The sequence below is a fragment of the Lycium barbarum genome, chromosome 9, assembly GCF_019175385.1.
Source record: "Lycium barbarum isolate Lr01 chromosome 9, ASM1917538v2, whole genome shotgun sequence".
Classification (NCBI taxonomy): domain Eukaryota; kingdom Viridiplantae; phylum Streptophyta; class Magnoliopsida; order Solanales; family Solanaceae; genus Lycium; species Lycium barbarum.
In genome coordinates, this window is record NC_083345.1 from 62,190,648 (window position 1) to 62,209,088 (window position 18,441).

General features: G+C 35.0%; 1 long non-coding RNA gene across 1 annotated transcript; it reads right to left on the reverse strand.

Moving 5' to 3' along the window:
- Positions 1–9,201: 9,201 nt before the first annotated feature.
- On the reverse strand, positions 9,202–17,154 carry LOC132610696 (uncharacterized). Its single transcript, XR_009571272.1, has 3 exons — positions 16,960–17,154; positions 16,090–16,140; positions 9,202–9,713 (listed from the first exon to the last, which is right to left on the reverse strand). It is a non-coding gene; the product is annotated as an uncharacterized LOC132610696 (long non-coding RNA).
- Between the last annotated feature and the right edge of the window lie 1,287 nt (positions 17,155–18,441).

Consider the following 18,441-nt stretch of genomic DNA (forward strand, 5'->3'; position numbering starts at 1 on the left):
TGTCTGATCTTAAGATTAGATGAAAATGGGTGTGATGTTCATTGTATTCTGCAGATTACTGTTACATTAGCCATATATTTTCAGATTTTTGTATATTATGTTGGTGTGATTTGAACTTGTTACTGTTTTATAGAAATTTTGTAATTTATGATCTTATTTTAGTTATTTAAGGATCATTAGGCAGTCTGAGGATCTTGTTATGAGATTTGAAAGTTTAAAATATAGTTGTTTGTTGAGTTATATTATTCAGAATCCTACATGTGATTTAGAACTAGCAACAACTTTTTTTTAAAAAAAAAATTAAAAAGGCTCTACTGTGGCAAGATTGGACTTCTAGTGTGATTTCTGTTGGATTCAAAACTATTTAAGTCTAAAATTTGCAGGAAGAATAGGTGTCACGGTTTCTTCTGTGTTGTGTGTCTAATTTGGATTGACAGGTTTCAAAAATTTGAAGTTGTTGGCTCATACTAATGTCACATGAACTATGAAATGATTTCCTTTAAGACTCATTGAATAAAGCTGGCTTTAGTGAAACACTCTTCCTTAAAATGATGTGTAAAATGTGTTTATGGGATCCTTAAATGTGTTTTGAAAATCCAGTATCTTGTTTGGTGTCTTATGAGTCTTAAACTTGTGTTTCTGGTTTCTTTTAAAAAACTGTGTGGTTGAAAAAAAAAATCAAAGATGAAGACTGGTAATTTATAGATTTGTTTTTGCCCTGTTTGAATATTGTCCTGTCCTTCCTTGGTCCTGTTAAGTCTCCTTTAAAAGGTTGAGCCGGAACATGTTTGAGATTCTGGAAACTGCTAGTGGAGTATGTGGACCTTTTTCTTAAAAAAAAAAAAAAAGATAAGAACCGGAGGTAAAAGATTGTTTTGGAAGGTTCATGTCACTTGTTGTCTGTCTTATTGATTTCTGAGAGTTTAAGTGTCATTTTTAACCTTGTATGTGTTACTAATGCCTATTCGGCAAGCTATTTAAAAGAGTTAGAAGGGTAAGGAGTTTTGGAGGTTTAATTTCTTGTTTTTAAAAAAAAAAAAAAAAACTAAGTATAACAAGCCTAGATTAGTACTTTTGAAGTTGTTGTGTATTATTTGTGGAATTGGTTTCTTCTTTCACTTGTCCGTGTCAAGAATTTTGAAGTTGTTGTGTGTTATTTGTGGAATTGGTTTCGTCTTTCACTTGTCCATGTCAAGAATACTCTATAATCTGTTGTTTTTGTGACTTGTGTCCTCTGGATTTGAGTTTTAGGGTCACAGTTCTTGGAACTTTCATCACCTAGAGTTTAAATGTATAGAAGAATTAAAACTAAATCAAAAGGTGTGTAAAAAGGACTAAGTGCAGGACTTGTTTTGTGTGGAATATTCCCTTGGCCATTTTGTTTGATTTACCCTGTGACTTGTACACCTTATCCTCCCTTCCCTGCTTATTTGGATATGCCATATCTGCACCATTTAGATACTTTTCTGACTCTATGAATATGATTGTGTTTATTCCAATAGAACTTCCTTTGTTGTGACTTGTTATGTTGAAACCTGACCTAAACTTGCACCTAAAATAGCATTATGTGCCCCTAAATCCTTCTACTTAAACTAGATAAGCTAAAATTGCTCAGTGTTGTCACCTGAAAGTTCCCTTGTTGAACTTGACCTATGCTTACTCCTAGGGACAGTATCATGTACCATTTGGATCCCTTTTGACTTTTATAACTTGTCTTGATTGCCTCTAATTGGAATTTCCTTTTGTTTGAAAACTTGCACTGATCATTTTTTTATCCACACTTAGGTCCTTAGTCCATTTTTGCCATCCTGAGAATAAAACTGAGATTAGATCACCATTCGAGATCTTGTGCTAGTATCTTTATAGGACCCATTGTTGCTAGACCACTTGTGTAACCTGTAATGAACCTTTACTAGTAAAACTGAGAACCTTGGACTATTCTAAACTTGTAACTTGAATCATTTGACATTTTAGTCATGTTTTGAGCCAAACTGGTTTCCTGTACTGGTAATCTTATTTCTGTGACCTTTTGTTTGGTAATCAAAGACTAAAAATGAACTGGACATTAGATTAATTTGTTGATCAGTTTAAGAATACACTTCTAAACTAGCCTAACTCACTCACTTGACTCATTGGCTCTTGATTTCTAAAAAACTGGAAACTAGATATTGCTCATGCCTTGTATTGACTGTGTCTTTGGTTTAATTTGACACTTCTCTTACCCCCTATCCTTTCACTACATTGCTGCTACTTGTCCTGGTCACTTTGAGTTCCCACCTTGGCTTTTTATTTGTGGCGTTATTGCCTCTATGCTACTTGATCCCTTAAGCCTTGCCTTGCCTTACTTGTTGACTTGTAAACTGAAACCTCCTACACATTGTTTTGCTTCCTTTACAATTGATTATCTTCCTAGATTTTGTTGTCATCTTGGGATTTAGCTTTTGTGACTAGATTTGAATCTGCTTAGGCCATTATGGTTCATCTAGTTGTTCTTGTTAGTTGTTTTGACCCTGTCGTAGCTTTGAAAATCCTAGCCTTGTTAAAATTGATTAGAAAAAAAGTAAGTTATAGTAGCCTTAAAATGAGATATTTGAGAGTTGTGGTTGTATGATTTCTGGGATCTGAGATGACTAAAATAGAGGATATACACTAATATATAGAGGGTATGCAACAATGTTTTGCTCTCCTAGGTGTGTATATTCGAGGTATATCATGGGTGTAATATAGTTCTTACACTTAGTTGGAAATCTGGAAAGTTATAGTTTGGGCCTCAGATTCTGGGCTGCATCTCTTTTAGCCTTTTAGACCCCCTTGCGTGTTTCTTCACTCAGCTTTTGTACTCTGCCTTGCGCTTTTCTTTTGTGATATTGTTTATAGCTTTTGGTTATTAATACGGGCTTGGCCCAAGTCGATGTATTTAATTTTTTGGCTTTGTAATTTATTTAGTTCTTAGCTATGTTGAGTAGTATATTCATATTGTGCATACCCGTTTGTACCCTTGTCCACCCAAACCCGTTGGTGGGCCCCAATGAGGCCCATCAACGTATCTAGATCAAGTCAACCCAACTTGGAGCAAAAATGGAGCATACGTCTTGGACCCGAGGATTTTTCCCCAAATGCATAACCTATTCTTATTGGGCTTGGTCGGCCCAATATCCCTATCTCTGTATTTATGCATTTAAATCCTATACTTGTGTATTCATTTATAAAATGGAACCCTTAAGGTTATCCCAATTTAAAGTCACCTAAACTCGATTTCTAAAACTGTGCAAAATGGATTTTGGAAACTTTAAATAGAACTTATAACTTTAAACGGACTGATTTAGTATAATTTGGATTAAAAATGATCAATTTCATAAATTATGGGACTGATTTAAACATTTTGAAACTTGTGGACTGATATGAACCTTTGGACTATGCGGACTGATTTAAAGACTTTATGGACTGTTTGACCATCTTAAATAAACTTGGACTATCTTGGACTAAAATTAGCTAAAAATCTAAAAAAATTAAGATATGGCTAAAATATGGACAATAATAGTATGCCAAAAAATGATTTCCAAAAAGATTAACCTAAAAAACCTTTTTATAAAACTCGGGTGAACTTACGTGGTGTTCTACTTAGGTTAACGCCTTCGGGTTTTAACCTAAGTGTTCTAGTCTGAAACCCAAAACACCCAATTTTGGGCAAAACTTTACCACTTTTATTTCGTGAAATATGATATTTTGCATGAATGACTAAATTTTATTGTGGGAATCTAAAACAAGAAAAGTTTTTTATCAAAAAATCATTTATATTTATAAGGCATAATATTATAACCCGTAGGTCAACCGTATTTTACGGATCCTTAATACCGGGGTGCCTAACACCTTCCCCGGGGGATCACCAGAACCCTTACCCGAACTTTGGTTAGATTATGATTCTTTTAAAATTTAACCATTTTGAATGAACCGTTTTCGAACTGGTTTTCCCAATTTCCTAAAAATTAGGTAGCAACTCTAAAATAAAGTCCATTTAGAGCACCATCCACGTAGAAGTATATTTTTTTCCTTTTCCCCGGTACGATTGACAACCGTACTTCCCCGGGACACTTTCCTTTTTAAATGAGGCAAGTGCAAAAATGAATCGGAAAAAATACAACCCACTACACACTCTCTACTAGTTCTTGAAAGATTAAGAGTGAAACTAAATGATTTTATCCTAGATCAACCTTAAAGATTAGCCTAAGTGAAGAATAACCCTTCTATGGCGTTGTTGTGATGTTGAGGGTTGTTGTAAGCTAACAATAGCTTGGATTTCATGTTGTGGCTGCTGTATAAGGTAAGTATATCGTCTTATTTCTTGTGCTGATGTAAATGAGTAAGAGAAAGCATAAACTAGTACCTAGGGATGCTAGAGGAGTTGTTGAGTTATGTAGACTGTTTTCTTGCTATTCTAGTGCGGTATAAGGCTGGAAAACTTGATTAATATGTTTGTTATCATGTTATAAATATTGTTGAGCTAAAATTAAAGGATACTTAAGGGGTGATATAGGTTATATGGGTTCCAATCTGAGTCTTGCTGCTCCTCATGAGATAGTGATGATTTATTATTGTTACATTGTGCCTTGTTGTTGGTGTTGTACTTGTTGTGTTGCTCAGGTTGTTGTTGTTGACATATGGAGTTGGAGGAAGTCAATGTTATAGGGGAGATGCTGCCCAAATTTTATTTAGTCGAGTTATAACTTAGTTCCTTCTTAGCATTAACCTGGACTTTATTGTGTTGTGTAGATTGAGTTGTATTATGGGTTGCTTTGAAAGGTAATGTGGAATCAAGGAGATTGAGGTATGTTAAGGCTAATCCTCCTTCTTTTGGCATGATCTAAAGTGAGATGAAACGTAAACGATATGTTATTCCATAACCAATCTACTCTTAGTAACTAATGTTGTCCACGTTGTTCCTTTCCTTATGAGGTTAATCCAAGCATGTTTATATGTGTGATCCTTAAGTCTCATTAAAGCATATGTTGATGGTATTGATGTTGTTACATCCCGTATTTTTGAACGTCGGATTAATTGTAAGTTGAGGTGGGGCCCACACGTCAAGATTTTTTTTTTGGGACATGTGACAAATTATATGAATCACATATGTGAAGTTAAACACAACTCAAGAAGGACCCTTGGGCCAAATCAAAGTGGAAGTCCTCCAAACGAATATTTTTAAGAAAACGTTTTCGGGTGACCTGACTTTGGGGGGCAAAAACGGTATTATAAGTTTCGAATTTGGAAAATACCAAGAAATAGAAGTTGTAGATAATTGAATTAGCTTTCCATCCATAGGTCGTGGGTTCCAAGGTGACGTCGATACAAGGAGATATGAACGTTTTAAGGTCGAAAGGTCAGTGGGCTAGGCCTAACTCGGGACCAACCGAGTTGGCCTAAAAAAATGAAAAGAAAAATTTGGGCCCAACTCAAAGGGGTGGCCGGCCAACAATGGCCCAAACCCATGGTCCTAATTAAATTTTCCATGTGCTAATAATATATAGTAGTCATTATCCTATAGAGGGTTCAAGAAAACAACACAAGGAGAAGACAAGAACAACAACTCAAGCCAATTTCGGGTTTGGCCATAGAAAAATCAACCCCCAAAATCTTGCCTCTAAAATTATTTTCTTGTTGAATTCCTACTAATTCAAGGTCCCTCTACAACTTGGTGTAGTTGTTTTGGAAGAAGGAGCACTTGGTTCCTCAATTTGATCATATATTCAAGTGAAGAAGATTAGGAAAAAGGGTAAGAATTCATCCCTTTTATTTGTGTTATGAAGTCTTGTTTGTGTTGTAGTATGTGGGAATGAGTTGATTGTATGGAAAAATGGAAGATTTCAAAGTGGGTATGAAATATAGTGTATGTAGCCGTGTTTGTATATTTTGTATATCTTGTGAATATTTCGTAGAAATGATATGAAATATTTCCAAATTATATTGTGATGATCTAGATTAATGATGAATGTGAAACCATTGAGATTAGTTTGGAAATTGAAGTTGAAATGAAGGTTATGACATTATGTTGAAAAGATAGTCAGTTAAGTTATATTGTGGTTATAGTGATTGTTGTTGTTGTTGATGTTGTTGTTGGGTTGTTGTTGATTGTTTTGGCCGAGTTAAATTCTCGGGGATGCTATGTGTATAGGGGAGATGCTGCCCAAATTTTTGTAGAAAAGTGTTGACTTGAGATTTAAGCCTAAAGCCTTATGGTTAACATTTGGTAAATGTGACCATTTGCAGATTTTGGACGAAACGGGAAGTGAACTTGGAAAGGCGTAAAGTGCGTAAAAGGTATGTAAAGCTATCCCGATTCTTCTCTTGGCATGTCCTAGGTGTACTAGGATTGGATTTGAACTTCGAAAGACATTCTGCCCATTGGAATCCGCAATTGAAAATGCTCCTTTTTCGTTCAATAGAATTGAACCCTCTAAGCAGGCTTACTGAAAAATTATGCAAACTTCTCCAAACTGCCTAGAAAGTTATGGAATACCCCTAAGACCTCTGTAGGTGACCCCATAAGCTTAATATACGTAATTTGAGCCCGCCGCCTTGTTTGTCCCGAGGCGGGCCCACTATTTCCGATTTTACCCTTATGGTCCTTTGTAACTTGATTTCAAGCAATTTTTAAGGAAACGTCTTAACTACTTTTCCGACTACTAATGATACTTATTCTGGATACTATATCGAGTCTCTGTAAAGGTACGATATTTTGTATTACGTTTAGCTCCACTATTCCCGCTTTGCCCTCTTATTGTACTATTGCCTTATTTTCGAATAATATAAAATAAAATGTTTTAACTATCCTTTCAACTACTAAGGAAAATCGTTTGCTGACTCCATCGAGTTTGGTAAGCTATTTTGGAATATGAAAAAGATTTCAGGAGGATTATTCTTCCGTAACTCATTATGACATATGACATACACTTGCTATGATTCCGTCCGACTTCATCGATTTGATTTGTCATTCGATATGCCTCATTGAGTCTCTGGAAATCTATGATATTTTTATTGCATTTAGTTTCTCACTACTCCATTCGTGGATGCCTCAATGTTTCCCACACTGAGCCCGGGCCAGGATATGTTGTCAAGCGTATTCCACTGCATTGTTCGCCGTGCCTCGATGTGAGGGGGCAGGTATATATGTACATGGGTTTTGGAGTATGCTGTGCCATGTACACACATTCTGATATGCTATGATTTGATATGGCCATCTGATATGATATGTTATGTTACGGGGTTATCCCCTACTCTGTTCCGTATGTATGGTGGCACCAGCGTCGGGGGGTGGCCACGTTCTGTTTGTCGAGCCCTTGACAGGGGCCGGATATGATATGTTGTATGTTTCTGAACACACTCCTCATGTTTTGAAAATATGCATTTGATACTTCAGATGTCACACTCACTTCTCTGTAAGTCCTGTTTCGGTTATGATCTTGTTCCGTATTGGGACCAGGTACGACATATGTTTTCAACAAATACTATTTATGCTTTATGATCAATATTTTGCTAATCTGGATATTCTGTCCATTTTCTGTACCTTCTGTTCTGATTATGACTTTGTTTACTACGTTCTGTGCTTTACATACTCAGTACATATTTCGTACTGACCCCCTTTCTTCGGGGGCTGCGTTTTCATGTCGCGCAGGTACAGAAGACAGATTTGCTGACCGCCTGCCTAGGACATCTATTCTGCTATATTGGGAGCGCTCTTTTGTTCAGATCCTGTATATTGGTACAGTTTGCCGCTATTATATATATGTATGCTATTCAGGGGTATGACGGGGCCCTGTCCCGTCTTATGATTATGTTATGATCTGTAGAGGTCTGTAGACATACTTGTGTGGGTTCTGTATATGTTCGGGTATGATACGATCTGTGACAGCCTCATCGGCCTCCATGTACTGTGTCGGTTCTTTTATGCTAATTACTAACGTCAAGTGACTTTTATATTTGAAATATTCTGTCATTTTGCTAATTTGGGTTATCGGGTACGTCTGGGTGTCCAGCACGGACACTAGTCGCGGCCTACGGAGTTGGGTCGTGACAGATGTCCATAATGTTATCGGAGGTGCAACAACCTTGTGTCACTCTGAAAGGCTCTAAATGTGTCTTTATCTTACTCATGCATCTATGTATATTTATGATACTATAATGATGCCCACAGAGTGGTGGCATTATATACGTGTATACATATACATACACATATACATATACATATACATGTGTACATATGTACACATATACATGTGTACATATGTACACATATACATGTGTGTGTGTGTGTATATAGTATAAAATGATCAATAGGACATAGAATACAACATATAATGGATCTACAAGAAAAATGTACTCATATACAAATACAAAAACAATTAAAACAAAATGAAATGATTTTTTGTAAAAGCGTGGTATACACTACTCACAGTTATGACAAAGATAATTATAAAAAGAAAAACCATAAAAAGTATAGAACTCAATATAATAGAAATTACCCTCAATATAATAGAAAGAAATATTATCTTAGAAAGTCAGCAGCGAGAAAACCTTATTTAGATAGCAATTGACATGTAAGAAAATATAGGACTAGGAGAAATTATAAAAATAGACTGGTTAAAGAAGAAGGTTATTAAGAACAAAGGTTAAGAGAGATAGATGAACAGTGTAACAAGATTTGGAGTCAATACTTAAAAAAAAAATACAAAAATAATGGGAGATAAACAGAAAACTTAGAAATATAACTACATGATAATAGGACATCTAGGAGTGAGGAAGTACCGAGTAGGATTATTTAAACATTTGGTAAAAATCACATTAAATTTTCTACTGAGTTCTTTGAACTTTCTTTTAAATTTTAGGAAAACAATAACCCCCTCTCTCTTTAAGAACTTTCTTTTAAATTTTAGAAAAACAATAACCTCCTCTCTCTCTTTGGTATCAGAGCAAGAAGATTTTTGAACCTTAAGACTATATTTTATGAGACAACCATTCACTACTAGACAAAGAAGGCCATCAACTATTAATAGACAAATTTCTATGAGACAAAATAGTTTTAGTAAATACATAAGTTTTCATTATCGTATGATACACCTTACTCGACAAAAACCAAGAAACACTAGAAAAACAAGAAGATTTCTTACTGAGTACGTTAATTACTTAGACATAGTACATCGAGAAGCTCTAGAAACTAATACGGACATTCTAAGTTTTAGAAATAATCTCCTTTGGAAAATACAATTTACAAACGACGAAATATTCAGAGCAGAAGAATATTGTCACACCCTAATCTTGATAGGGCATGATGGGCACCCGACTCTCATCAGAATCGAGCGAACCCTTAGACATTCACTCTATTAAAACCTGTCATTTCAAAAACTTTTAAGAACATAAAATTTTTTCAAATAGAAATCATTATCTCTATAACGATTATGAAAAATTTCAATCAATAAGTACTTTAGACCAATCTAAATCATCTGAAATACATACTCTTTTAAAATACACAAATGGTTCAGCTGACATCACTTTGTCGACATCTCGACAAACGTACCACAGGACACTGTCTGCAAAGTCTCTAATATAGGCGAAATACCATAACGTAAGTACTCTGACTCGGCAACACTCCGGAAGGAAATGGAGCTCACCAATTCAGCTGGAACATCTTCTAGCAATATCCTCTACTCATCTGTATACACCTGCGCGGCATGAAACGCAGCCCCCGAAGAAAGGGGGTCAGTACAGAATATGTACCGAGCATATAAAGCAATACTGAATCATAGCACAAGGAAAGTGCAGCAGTAACAAGTTTAGAAAGCAACCCGGGAGTAACCTGGAACACAATATACTGAGCATGTAAGGTGGTAAAAAATCATAATCTTAACTCGATTTAGGAGAGAAGAAATCACAATCTAACTCAATACCAGCAGCCTTCGCTGGAAGAAACATAAATGCATACACGAAGTCTCAAAACAATCTTTAAGTAAATAATGCAATTTAACACGCACGCCGCTTCCGACATGTTAACAAAATAGTCCCTTCGGACGGCCGCTTCCGGCATAATAACACCATAGTCCCTTCGGACGGCCGCTTCCGGCATAATAATAATAATGGCCCCTTCGGGAAACCGCTTTCGGCTTAATAATAATGATGGCCCCTTCGGGCATGCCGCTTCCGGCATAATAATAATGTTGGCCCCTTCGGGCATGCCGCTTCCGGCATAATAATAATGATGGCCCCTTCGAGCATGCCGCTTCCGGCATAATAATAATGATGGCCCCTTCGGGCATGCCGCTTCCGGCATAATAATAATGATGATGGTGTCAACACAACTCAATCCACAAATACCAATACAAAGAAATGATGCTATGGAGTGTAAACATAAATCGTAAATGAAACAAAATAGTAAAATCTCGCACCCCCTTCAGAGTGGTTTTGAAAATCAACTTTATGTTTCCTTTAGTACAAAACTAATTTTCTCGAAATCATTATTAAACCATAAACACGTTTCAAGTCAATTCGAGTTAGCATAAGAAAGTTATGGATATTATTCATTATAGAAACATCCATGAACGTTTCCAAAACAATCCGAGTTAGCATATGAAAGTTAAGAACGTTATTCATTATAGAAACCTCTACGAACATTTCCAAAACAATTCGAGACCATCTACGAAAGTTAGGGACATTACTACTTACAGAACTCTTTAAAAAAAACAAGAACTCTTTATGCTTTGCTTGTTATTCAATCGTACAATAAGCTCGACTATACTAAGTATACTCATATCAAAAAGTGAATAAGAATCATTAACAAGCTCGGAATCAAGAATAGAGTTACCCCAAGATACGTATCATACCTTACTTAGCTCTAGGACATGCCAAAAGAAAGAAAGGGTAAGCCTTACATACCTGGAACCTCCTATTAGCTACGCTTATTCGTCCGAGCTCGCAAGTCTACATTTAAGAGGATTTACATTAACATTAGCCTCTTTACCACGCACTTATTCCAAACTTCAAATCAACTATTCTATATTCTGCCGAAAATCGGGCAGCATCTCCCCTGTTTATATGCCTAGCCCGAGATTACAATTCAGCATCCAATCAACAACAACAATAATACCAATAGTAATAGCATCATTTCCAACACAACATATGCCATAAAACATCCCACACACCGTTTTCCCATTTTCTCAACCAACCAATTTGCGATACGACTAATTAATAACTTTATTTCCGTAAAGAAGCCGAAATTAATACCAACAACATCGATAACAACATCTTCAACATCCTACAAAATAAATACATATATTTTTATCCAAATTTCTCTTCAAGCCTAAATCCATAATTCGACAACACCAACAAACGAATTTATCACACTATTCTCTCCGTTCTAATCCGTTAAAACTTTGAATAAACTTGTTAACAATGAAAAGGAACCTTAATCTTACCTCAAGTGTGCATCCACCACGTCCACCCTCTTCTTCTTAGTTAATTTTTAGCTCAAATTGAAGGCAGCGCGACGTACGACACTTTTCTCTTCATGGGCTTCGAAATTCGGGGCTCAGATTTTGGTCCAAATTGATTTTTTTTTTCTCTAGGCTGTCCTCTCTCTTTTTCTCCAGAATTTTCTGGGTGTTTTGGTATGAAAAATTAGGAGATAAGGCTGAAATTTCACTTAAAAAGGTGTGGGTAATGGGCCTGATCCGGTTGGGCTCGGGTTGGGCCTGGCCCACTGACCTTTCTGTCTTAAAACGTCTATATCTCCTTATCCCGATGTCTCCTGTGAACCCACGACCTATGGTTGGAAAGATATTTCCATTATCTACAACCTTCGGTCTGCGAGTTTTCCCAAATTCCAAACTTATAATACCGTTTTGGCCCCTCGAAGTCAGATCACCCGAAAACATTTTCTTAAATCGTCCTTTTGGAGGGCTTACACTCATTTTTGGCTTATGGGTCCTTCTTAGGACTTGCTCAACTTCACATGTACTACCCATATATCTCTTCATATGTCCTTTATAAAATCCCGACATGTGGGCCCCACCTTAACTTATGGTTACGAGGGCTATCATTCAGTAACGTGTTAACTGATTTACTCCATACCATCTCCAAATGTCATATATATATATATTCTTATACTCGGATAATATAATCTTCATCCTTAATCCTTGTATAACTTTGCTCTCCCTTGAGCTCATACTAAGCCGTCTACAGTCTCGGTAACGCGAAATTTTCTGGGGTGTAACAAATATATTAGATACATATGACAAGTGAAGTTTATTCCGTTAGGATAATATATGAGAGATCATTATTTAGAAGCTAAACAAGAACTAAATAAGTTATACCCAGAATATATTAGATTAAGTAATTCTAAAGAAAATCAGCCAAGGTTACAAGAATTAATAGATATAATATCAGGATTAGAATATAGACTACTAGGATACATAAAATCTAGAAAATCTTCTCAGAAACAAACACAAAAACGTTTTAGACCATATTAGTTATTTTATATGAAAACTCAACTTTTTGTAAGACAAATAGCCATTAATTGTTGGTATTTATACAGGGATATAAAAAGGAGACGAGAATTAAGAAAAGTAGAAAAAGCTTTGAGCGCTTACTTAGAAGTAATAAATACATAAGCACTGTCATCAATAATAGAAAATACACTTTTACAAAGTTTTATTAACCAAGAAATTATATCTACAGTAATTTGGGAATTACAAGGTATAAGAGACAACATAGAACAATTCACACAAAGGATAAAGCATCAAAAGAAAGTTTGTAAAATAAAAATTCCATTAGGATAATAAACAAAGTTAGATAAAATAGATACATTAAAAAAATTAGAATACTTAGACTTAAGAATATATCCAGAAAACAAATATAGAATATTAAAATATCATATTGTTATAAATTGTAATTTCAGTAACGGAGAACATATATTACATAGTGAAGACAGACAATTTAATACATTAATAGATTTGATCATAAACCTTAGTGAAAAGTCCCAAGAAAATAATAAAGATACAGTTAGAATATTAGACGTAATAGAATCTTCACAAATTAAACAAAAGAAAATATTAGACAAACTAGAACGGAATTTTGATTTCTTAAAATCACAAGAACTAGAGCTTGATAGAAAAATTCAGTTTTTAAATAATAAATTTAACTTGGAAAAAATACCTACAAAAAACGAATTAGAAAAATTAGTCAAAGCTATTACAGAAAAACCAAAAGAAATAGAAATAAAGACAACCCAAATAGTAGCTCAGATAACGCAACAGGTAGAAGTTTTAACTAGTGAATTTAGAGAATTAAAGAAGACAATAGAAGAGCTAAAAGAAATCTCTCTTTCATTAGTGGGCCAAGATTAGCACATATAGAAGCCTCAAAATTAACAGAAAAATCCCTTTCTTTACCACAAGACTATAAGGAATATATACCTACCGCGAAATCAGATCAAATAATACTAAAATAAAATATTGCTATAATCTCATTACTACTGGAAGTTAATACAAAATTGGATAAAATAATTAAAGAAAAAGAGACGAGCTAAAATAGAAACTCCAAGAAATAAAAAAGTACACGAATTAATAGACCAATTAAAAAAGGTCGAAATAACACCTCAAAAAGAAAAAGTTAAAATAGTTAGAAAACAACAAAAATGGACTTTATTCAATTAGATCGAGAAACGAAGGAGGATCAGAAAGACAAGAAAGACCAAGAGTAAATTTTTCAAATAATAGAATAGGTAATAATCTACTATCAAGAATTTTAAGTAGAAGAAGACCAGAAGAAGATAACCAACAGTTAAGTGAAGTAATATACATAGATAGAGATATACAAATATTCCAACAGAATCAATTAAGACTACTAAATCCATAGACTTTATACAATATAGGTGTCACGACCCAACCCCGTAGGCCGCGACTAGTGCCCGAGATGGACACTCGTACATGCTTACTAACCAAAATCTGTTTGCACTTAACATATTAAGGACCTTCGTGCATGCTAGGCAACATATCACTTATATCGTTACTTATAATATAGTCCACAAAGCGATCAAGTTATCGCAGTGTAGGGAAATGCCAAACATGAACCAAATTAACATAACCGGACAAAACGACCCATGACCCACATACATGTCTACAGGCCTCTAATACATACAACAGAATCATATGACGGGATAGGGCCCCGTCGTACCCAAAATAACCATAAACACAAAGGTATATATATAACAGAAGGATCTGTACCAAAAGTATGGGCTCCGGATCAAAGGAGCGCTTCAGAACAGCAGAATGTGTACCCTAGGCTGGCGGATCACCTCAATAAGCGTCTGTACCTGCGGGAATGAAACGCAACCCCCGAAGAAAGGGGGTCAGTACGGAATATGTACTGAGTATGTAAAGCATGGAATACAGAAGACAGAAACATAACCGGAACGACGGCACAACAATAAAGGTATTATCCAGATTATTAAAGCGCTATTTCGAAATCACAAATCATGTATGCAGATGTCAGATGTCAGAAAAGTACAAACTCAGAATATCAGAATGATTATTTCCCAACACAGATCATATAGGCCGAAGTCATCTGTCAAAAGAAGTACAAAATACCAAAAAGCTTACTTTCCAAACACAATCGTGCAAATCGGAATCATGTATCGTACGTGTGCATATAACAGATCCCGGCCCTTTCGTAAGGGACGCGGTGAACAGAATCATCAGACACCAAATTTAGATGTCATATATGCATGTAACAGATCCCGTCCCTTTAGTAAGGGACGCGATGAACAGAAAAATATCATATGCCAGAATCATATATCAGAAGAAATACAGAAGGTAAGTAGCTTATCCAGAATGTCAGAATGCTTACTTTTAAATCACAAATGATGCATATCAAAGTCATGCATGGGGCACAGGAGCATGGTCGCCATTCCTGTCTCTGGCGCCATAACACGCCATACTCCAAAAGATATCATATCTCCGAACATCTCCGTCACATAACACATCATAGCATATCCTCGGTACCCGGGGACATATAACACGCCGGGGAACCGGACACATCATACTTCGTAACATATACACGGTACCAGGGGACGGACAAATATACACAGTACCCCGAGACCGGACACATCATACTTCGGAATTCATATATGGAACCCGGCCCTCGAACTAGGGGCTCGGCGAACCATCCGCACGATACATACCGGCCCGGGACCCGGTGAAAGAGATCATGACACATGCACGAGCAGAGTAGTGCGGAAACCATATGCATATACAAATTTAAATGAATCCCAAGACTCGACGAATAAATACATATACATACTGATATTAGAAGGCTCAAGGTAAGCATCGAGTCCATCGGAATTAGTATACAAAAGTTACGAACTTTCAAATTACAAAACTTTTGAAAAACACATCATAGGTTAATTTCTGAAAATTTAGTATCATTCATTTTGAGGAACTTTCAAATAACTTTATAGGGTACTTCAAACGGAGCATTAGAATCATATACACATATCCGAAATATACCATATAAAGCATTTCACGAAGACTCGATGGAACAACACAACGACAAGTCAGGTAAAATAAATCGGATGGCGGAATGATACGAGGGCTGTCTCAAAATAGTATTTCTGGAATCGTATTTGCACCTCAAAATGTATATCAGAATGTAACGGAGCAGTTAAAACACTATCCTTTGGTAGCTAAAACTATAAACAAAAGTTCCCTTTAAATACCGTACGGAAATAAGTCAAATAGAACAATACAAGAAGGTCTCGGAAATCATGGGCCCACCTCGGGTCAAGTCGAGAGGGCATACATAAATTACGAATATTAGACCTTATGAAGTCATCCACAAAAGTTGCAGGACAATCCGGTTCCATTTGTGAAAGTACGGACGTTTAAACTATTTTCTTATCAAAACATAAAGTACCTAATTCAACTTCATTGAATGAATAGGGGCCAAAATTAGGCTCGGATTTCTAGGAATGGAGTTTTCCCCAAGACACGTATCATAGCCTATTACGACTAGGACATGCCAAAAGAAAGAAAGGTAGGATTTACATACCTTATTTGCTTCTTACGCTTGTCCAAACTCAAATCCCGTTTCCTCCAAAATCTACAATTGGTCACAATTGCCAAATATTAATTATAAGCCTTTAGGAATTCAATCTTAAATCCATACTTGTCTACAGAAATTTGGGCAGCATCTCCCCTGTAAATGTGCCATCCCCGAGAATTCAACTCGGCCAAAAATACAACAACAAATCCGAGAATTTAACTCGGCCACAATATCAACAACAATACCAACAATTATCCTAACAATATCCACCATCGATTCAAAACGCATACTAGCATTAGCAACTTCGTTCTACAACTTCAACGGCGTCTCAATTATATTCAATTCATATTTGATCACACATTCAAGTACTAATCCAAGATCATTCAACACAATTCAAAGCATTTCATATCATTTTACAAAATATACAACAATCCCACCAAAAACCATAATTCACCCGAAACCTCCAACCTTCGACACAATATTCACAACACATATTCTTTTTCCAATTTCATCAACAACAACAACAATTTGCATCTTACAATTCCATTCCCACAATTTCATAAATTATAATAAAATCACAAAATTTCCTAGAACAACTTAACAACCAATTTTTCATACCAACTTGAACTAGTATCCTTCCATTTACATTACAAGGCCACCACAACACAATTAACATAATAAATAAAATTTTGATCATTCCTCTCCATCAACAACCATTTTCGGCCACACACACACATACCCATAACACAAAATTTTCATGCTTTACATTCACTTCCATATACTACAATATATATATATATATATATATATATATATATATATATATATATATATATATATATAATTCTTCCAAGAAAAAAAGAGTAAAATTCTTACCTTTTCCAAATTCTCCACTTGGTAAAAAAAGTACTTTCTTGCTTCCAAAGTTGTATTACATTGAAGAGGGCTTTGAGCTTAGTAGTAATTCCACAAGAGATGAATTTTTGAACTAAAGATTTGAGCTCCAATTTTTTTTTTCTTTTCTTTGGCCGTATGGCCCTTTCTCTTGGCTCTTGCTCTCAATTTTTTTTGTTTTCTTGAATCTTCTAAAAGAAGATGACTAATGGCCCCATTTATTTATTTGTTGTATTGAATTAATTTGGCCCATGGTCTTGGGTCTCTTTTCTATTTATTTATTTTTTTGTGACTTTTTCCTAGCCCAATTACTTGGTTAAATAATTTGTAATTCACGAAGCTAATTTCCAAAATTCCAATTTTGCCCTTAGCCTTCCTCTATATTTTTGCGTCAATATTTTTCATGAACCTCAACATATATATTAACCAAAATCAAAATATTACCTCAATTCTTGCAAGTCACAATTATTTCAGATTTTTTTTCAAATATGCGAAATACGGGATATAACAATAGGACAGTTCTCAAGTATAGCACAATTATACACACATTATAGGGAGGAACAATTATCAGCCATAGAAACAGAAGTTACAACTATAAACTTAATAAATCCAGAGGCAGTAAGACAAATAAAAAGTACTCGAAGAAGTTTAATGCAGATGGGATTATATATTAGTAATAGGATTAAAAGGATTAACTAGAAAAAATCTTGGAACTAAAGTATTAATAGAAATCCATGATGATAGGTGGTCAGATATGAAGAAATCAATATTAGGAATAACAGAAGTAGATATGACAAATAATGGAGGAATTTTTTACATTAGCCCAGACTTCATAATAACTTTAGCAAAATTCGGAAAACATATTAAAATAGGAATACAGACAAAAGGATACGAAGAAATGTGTAATGGTAATAATTTATTAATGTGCGTAGGATTTCTAGGAAAAATGACCAATAATAGTAATACAAAATTCAAAATCAAGGTAGAAGTTGTAGTGGAAGTAATGGGAAATAGAGGAATAAAATCAATAAAACCTATAAAAATAAATCCTGAAGAATATGCAGGATTAGAATGGAATTTAGAAGACTTTAATAAGAAAAAGATTTTGCAGCCAGAATCTCACCTAATGTACACTAATTCTAGAGGAGAGACGTCTGTAAGATTTACTAATTATAATTATACAATACAAAGAGATATAGAAGAATAAAGTACTTTAGACAAAAATGACACTACTGAGTCAAACCTAATGAATATAGAACTAATACAAGAAGATTTTGAAGTTGATATATCCATAGAAAGAGCAAAAGAAATCCACAAAAAAGACAAAAATAAAAAATTTAAATGTAAAGGATGTAAATTAGGAAATTTGACATTAGAAGAAACAATAAACCATTTTAAAATATGTGAATTTAGAACCGATAATTGGGGATATAGAGTAGAAAGTATGTCCTAAAAGAAATTAGA